Here is a 5,589-nt window from a genome sequence, read left to right as displayed (position 1 = left end):
GGGTAGCTGCTGTTGGGTAGCTGCTGTTGGGTAGCTGCTGTTCGGTAGCCACTTTGCTGAATTGTATCTGCTGTCTTTTGGCTTGGGGGGGGGGTGTAGAAGCTGTTCAGTAGCCGTGTGTGTTGACGGTAGTATTTTGTGTCTTGTAGAGAAGAGGGTGAAGTCCGGCTCGGCTGGAGAAGCATCCGGCAGCTCTCAATTAGAAGGATCCAACAGCCTGGCTAGTCTGAAAGGAGAAGGTAAGGTGATACACATCACACACAGAGCGAGACTGAGGCTGCATTTTCAATTGAAGCCCAATTCTGTTTTTTTTTTTTTTTTTTTTTTCACCAATCCGATCAGCTCTGGAAAAATATCAGAATTTTACTGGCTGTGTAAACGCAGCCCTCAAACACACACGCTCTCCATCTTTATCCAATGCAGACATTCAGAGTTTTTAAATATAATGTTCAACAGATTTATGTTACGATGGAATGCACTAATTGTATGTCTGTCTGGATAAGAGCATCTGCTAAATGACTACAGTGTAAATCAGAATAACATTTACTTTGTTATTTAGCAATGAAATGCCTGTCTTGTATTTCCTCCTGAGGCCTTGGTTGGATCCTTAGGATTTTGTTTCTGTCCAACTGTAAACACTCAATCTGATTTGATTGGCTGATTTTTGTCTCCATAGATGTTGCCACGGGTAACCTACTGGACCTGGAGGAACGGACTCATGTTGCCGTGGTTCTGGAAACCAATGGCAACGAGGAGTTCCAGGTGGACGACCACACCGCTCCCGAGGACATTGATAACAACAACACTGTCTGGGTACGTTTCAAATCAACCGTTTTGTCTTTAAATGGGAGAAAAATATTTTGGATACAGAAACTCACAATCTCTCTCTCTCTTGCAGGAAATTGAGGAAGACTTGGATGAGGCTTTTTCTAGGTAAGACACTCATCCTAAAAATGTATCTGTTGTCAATAAAGCGAGTCACTTCTTGCTGCTGATTGACCACAAAAATCAATCGGCTCATTGATTTGCTCAGATCAGATTTGCCTGAGAGGTGATTGCAGTTTTTGGAGAATGTGACTCCACAGCTCCGTCTATAATGGATCATCAGACTTACAAGGTTAGACGAGAGAAATGGTCAGAGGTAGAGAAGAAACCGAGAACAGGGTTGGCTTCAATTCAGACTGGAATTCAGTCTTGAATTCAGACTGCCTCATATATCTCAATTATTTAATTTTAATTTGAAGCAGTAAACAGGATATAGAATTGCATTTAGAAATTGAATTAAAAGACATTTTAATTAAATCCAAATGCCTCTTCTGTTCAATATTAGGTGTAGTCTGTACAAATGTACAGTATGTATATCAAACATGTCAGTATATAAATGCACATAAAATGTTGAAAAAATAGATTTTTAGGACAAACAAATCCTGTATGCAAATATTCTAAAATATTACATTCAATTAATCAGTTACATTTTTGTTCAATAAAGAAGCCAAACAGATGAAATGTATAATGAACATAGGCTTTGGGCTGTGGGACTGGGCTTTGGGCTGTGGGACTGGGCTTTGGGGCTGTGGGACTGGGCTTTGGGCTGTGGGACTGGGCTGTGGGACTGGGCTTTGGGCTGTGGGACTGGGCTTGGAAGGCTGTGGGGACTAAGGCTTTGGGCTGTGGGACTGGGCTTTGGGCTGTGGGACTGGGCTTTGGGCTGTGGGACTGGGCTTTGGGCTGTGGGACTGGGCTTTGGGCTGTGGGACTGGGCTTTGGGCTGTGGGACTGGGCTTTGGGCTGTGGGACTGGGCTTTGGGCTGTGGGACTGGGCTTTGGGCTGTGGGACTGGGCTTTGGGCTGTGGGACTGGGCTTTGGGACTGGGCTTTGGGCTGTGGGACTGGGCTTTGGGCTGTGGGACTGGGCTTTTTGGGTTGGGCTGTGGGACTGGGCTTTGGGCTGTGGGACTGGGCTTTGGGCTGTGGGACTAGGCTTTGGGCTGTGGGACTGGGCTTTGGGCTGTGGGACTAGGGGGGACTGGGCTGTGGGACTGGGGGCTTTGGGACTGGGCTGTGGGCTGTGGGACTGGGCTTTGGGACTGGGCTGTGGGCTGTGGGACTGGGCTTTGGGCTGTGGGACTGGGCTGTGGGCTGTGGGACTGGGCTTTGGGCTGTGGGACTGGGCTTTGGGCTGTGGGACTGGGCTGTGGGCTGTGGGACTGGGCTGTGGGCTGTGGGACTGGGCTGTGGGCTGTGGGACTGGGCTGTGGGCTGTGGGACTGGGCTGTGGGCTGTGGGACTGGGCTTTGGGCTGTGGGACTGGGCTGTGGGACTGGGCTGTGGGACTGGGCTTTGGGCTGTGGGACTGGGCTTTGGGCTGTGGGACTGGGCTGTGGGCTGTGGGACTGGGCTTTGGGCTGTGGGACTGGGCTGTGGGACTGGGCTTTGGGCTGTGGGACTGGGCTTTGGGCTGTGGGACTGGGCTTTGGGCTGTGGGACTGGGCTTTGGGACTGGGCTGTGGGCTGTGGGACTGGGCTTTGGGACTGGGCTGTGGGCTGTGGGACTGGGCTTTGGGACTGGGCTGTGGGCTGTGGGACTGGGCTTTGGGCTGTGGGACTGGGCTGTGGGCTGTGGGACTGGGCTGTGGGCTGTGGGCTGGGACTGGGCTTTGGGCTGTGACCTGGGCTTTTGGGCTGTGGGACTGGGCTGTGGGCTGTGGGACTGGGCTGTGGGCTGTGGGACTGGGCTGTGGGCTGTGGGACTGGGCTGTGGGGCTGTGGGACTGGGCTGTAGGGCTTGGGGACTGGGCCTGGGCTGTGGGACTGGGCTGGGGCTGTGGGACTGGGCTGTGGGCTGTGGGACTGGGCTTTGGGCTGTGGGACTGGGCTGTGGGCTGTGGGACTGGGCTGTGGGCTGTGGGACTGGGCTGTGGGCTGTGGGACTGGGCTGTGGGCTGTGGGACTGGGCTGTGGGACTGGGCTGTGGGACTGGGCTGTGGGACTGGGCTGTGGGCTGTGGGACTGTGGCTTTAGGCCAGGGACTGGCTTTGAAGCTGTGGGACTGGGCTGTGGGACTGGGCTGTGGGCTAGACTGAGCTGTGGGGGCTGGGACTGGGCCGTGGGCTGGGGGACTGGGCTGTGGACTGGCTGTGGGGCTGTGGGCTGGGGACTGGGCTTTGGGCTAGGGACTGGGCTTTGGGGCTGTGGGACTGGGCTGTGGGGCTTTGGGCTGTGGGACTGGGACTGGGCTGTGGGCTGTGGGACTGGGCTGTGGGCTGTGGGACTGGGCTGTGGGACTGGGCTGTGGGCTGTGGGACTGGGCTGTGGGACTGTGGGGATGGGCTTTGGGCTGTGGGACTGGGCTGTGGGACTGGGCTGTGGGACTGGGCTGTGGGGGACTGGGCTGTGGGCTGTGGGACTGGGCTGTGGGCTGTGGGACTGGGCTGTGGGCTGTGGGACTGGGCTGTGGGACTGGGCTGTGGGCTGTGGGACTGGGCTGTGGGACTGGGCTGTGGGCTGTGGGACTGGGCTGTGGGACTGAGCTTTGGGCTGTGGGACTGGGCTGTGGGCTGTGGGACTGGGCTGTGGGACTGGGCTGTGGGACTGGGCTGTGGGACTGGGCTGTGGGCTGTGGGACTGGGCTGTGGGACTGGGCTGTGGGCTGTGGGACTGGGCTGTGGGACTGGGCTTTGGGCTGTGGGACTGGGCTTTGGGCTGTGGGACTGGGCTGTGGGACTGGGCTGTGGGCTGTGGGACTGGGCTGTGGGACTGGGCTGTGGGACTGGGCTGTGGGCTGTGGGACTGGGCTGTGGGACTGGGCTGTGGGACTGGGCTGTGGGACTGGGCTGTGGGCTGTGGGACTGGGCTGTGGGCTGTGGGACTGGGCTGTGGGACTGAGCTTTGGGCTGTGGGACTGGGCTGTGGGCTGTGGGACTGGGCTTTGGGCTGTGGGACTGGGCTGTGGGCTGTGGGACTGGGCTGTGGGCTGTGGGCTGTGGGACTGGGCTTTGGGCTGTGGGACTGGGCTTTGGGCTGTGGGACTGGGCTTTGGGCTGTGGGACTGGGCTGTGGGCTGTGGGACTGGGCTGTGGGCTGTGGGCTGTGGGACTGGGCTGTGGGCTGTGGGACTGGGCTGTGGGCTGTGGGACTGGGCTGTGGGACTGGGCTTTGGGCTGTGGGACTGGGCTGTGGGACTGGGCTGTGGGACTGGGCTGTGGGCTGTGGGACTGGGCTTTGGGCTGTGGGACTGGGCTGTGGGCTGTGGGACTGGGCTGTGGGACTGGGCTGTGGGCTGTGGGACTGGGCTGTGGGCTGTGGGACTGGGCTTTGGGCTGTGGGACTGGGCTGTGGGCTGTGGGACTGGGCTTTGGGCTGTGGGACTGGGCTGTGGGCTGTGGGACTGGGCTGTGGGCTGTGGGACTGGGCTGTGGGACTGGGCTTTGGGACTGGGCTGTGGGCTGTGGGACTGGGCTGTGGGACTGGGCTGTGGGCTGTGGGGCTGTGGGCTGTGGGACTGGGCTTTGGGCTGTGGGACTGGGCTTTGGGCTGTGGGACTGGGCTGTGGGCTGTGGGACTGGGCTGTGGGCTGTGGGACTGGGCTGTGGGCTGTGGGACTGGGCTGTGGGCTGTGGGACTGGGCTGTGGGACTGGGCTGTGGGCTGTGGGACTGGGCTTTGGGCTGTGGGACTGGGCTTTGGGCTGTGGGACTGGGCTTTGGGCTGTGGGACTGGGCTGTGGGACTGGGCTGTGGGACTGGGCTTTGGGCTGTGGGACTGGGACTGGGCTGTGGGACTGGGCTGTGGGCTGTGGGACTGGGCTGTGGGCTGTGGGACTGGGCTGTGGGACTGGGCTGTGGGCTGTGGGACTGGGCTGTGGGACTGGGCTGTGGGACTGGGCTTTGGGCTGTGGGACTGGGCTGTGGGACTGGGCTGTGGGCTGTGGGACTGGGCTGTGGGCTGTGGGACTGGGCTGTGGGCTGTGGGACTGGGCTGTGGGCTGTGGGACTGGGCTGTGGGCTGTGGGACTGGGCTGTGGGACTGGGCTGTGGGCTGTGGGACTGGGCTGTGGGACTGGGCTGTGGGACTGGGCTGTGGGCTGTGGGACTGGGCTGTGGGACTGGGCTGTGGGCTGTGGGACTGGGCTGTGGGCTGTGGGACTGGGCTGTGGGACTGAGCTTTGGGCTGTGGGACTGGGCTGTGGGCTGTGGGACTGGGCTGTGGGACTGGGCTGTGGGACTGGGCTGTGGGACTGGGCTGTGGGACTGGGCTGTGGGCTGTGGGACTGGGCTGTGGGACTGGGCTGTGGGCTGTGGGACTGGGCTGTGGGACTGGGCTGTGGGCTGTGGGACTGGGCTGTGGGACTGGGCTTTGGGCTGTGGGACTGGGCTTGTGGGCTGTGGGACTGGGCTGTGGGCTGTGGGACTGGGCTGTGGGACTGGGCTGGGGACTGGGCTGTGGGACTGGGCTGTGGGCTGTGGGACTGGGCTGTGGGACTGGGCTGCTGGGCTGTGGGACTGTGGGCTGTGGGACTGGGCTGTTGAGGCTGTGGGACTGGGCTGTGGGCTGTGGGACTGGGCTGTGGGCTGTGGGACTGGGCTGTGGG

The 5,589-nt window shown here is 60.1% G+C and overlaps 1 long non-coding RNA gene across 1 annotated transcript; it reads left to right on the top strand.

Annotated features, from left to right (window-relative positions):
- The first annotated feature begins 147 nt into the window (after window positions 1-147).
- LOC124043057 lies at window positions 148-952 on the top strand. Its single transcript, XR_006840261.1, has 3 exons — window positions 148-239; window positions 677-813; window positions 899-952. It is a non-coding gene; the product is annotated as an uncharacterized LOC124043057 (long non-coding RNA).
- Window positions 953-5,589: the final 4,637 nt, after the last annotated feature.

This window comes from Oncorhynchus gorbuscha, linkage group LG09 (assembly GCF_021184085.1).
Source record: "Oncorhynchus gorbuscha isolate QuinsamMale2020 ecotype Even-year linkage group LG09, OgorEven_v1.0, whole genome shotgun sequence".
NCBI lineage: Eukaryota > Metazoa > Chordata > Actinopteri > Salmoniformes > Salmonidae > Oncorhynchus > Oncorhynchus gorbuscha.
Note: the sequence above shows the minus strand (reverse complement) of the source record. Positions and strands in the feature narration are given on the sequence as shown.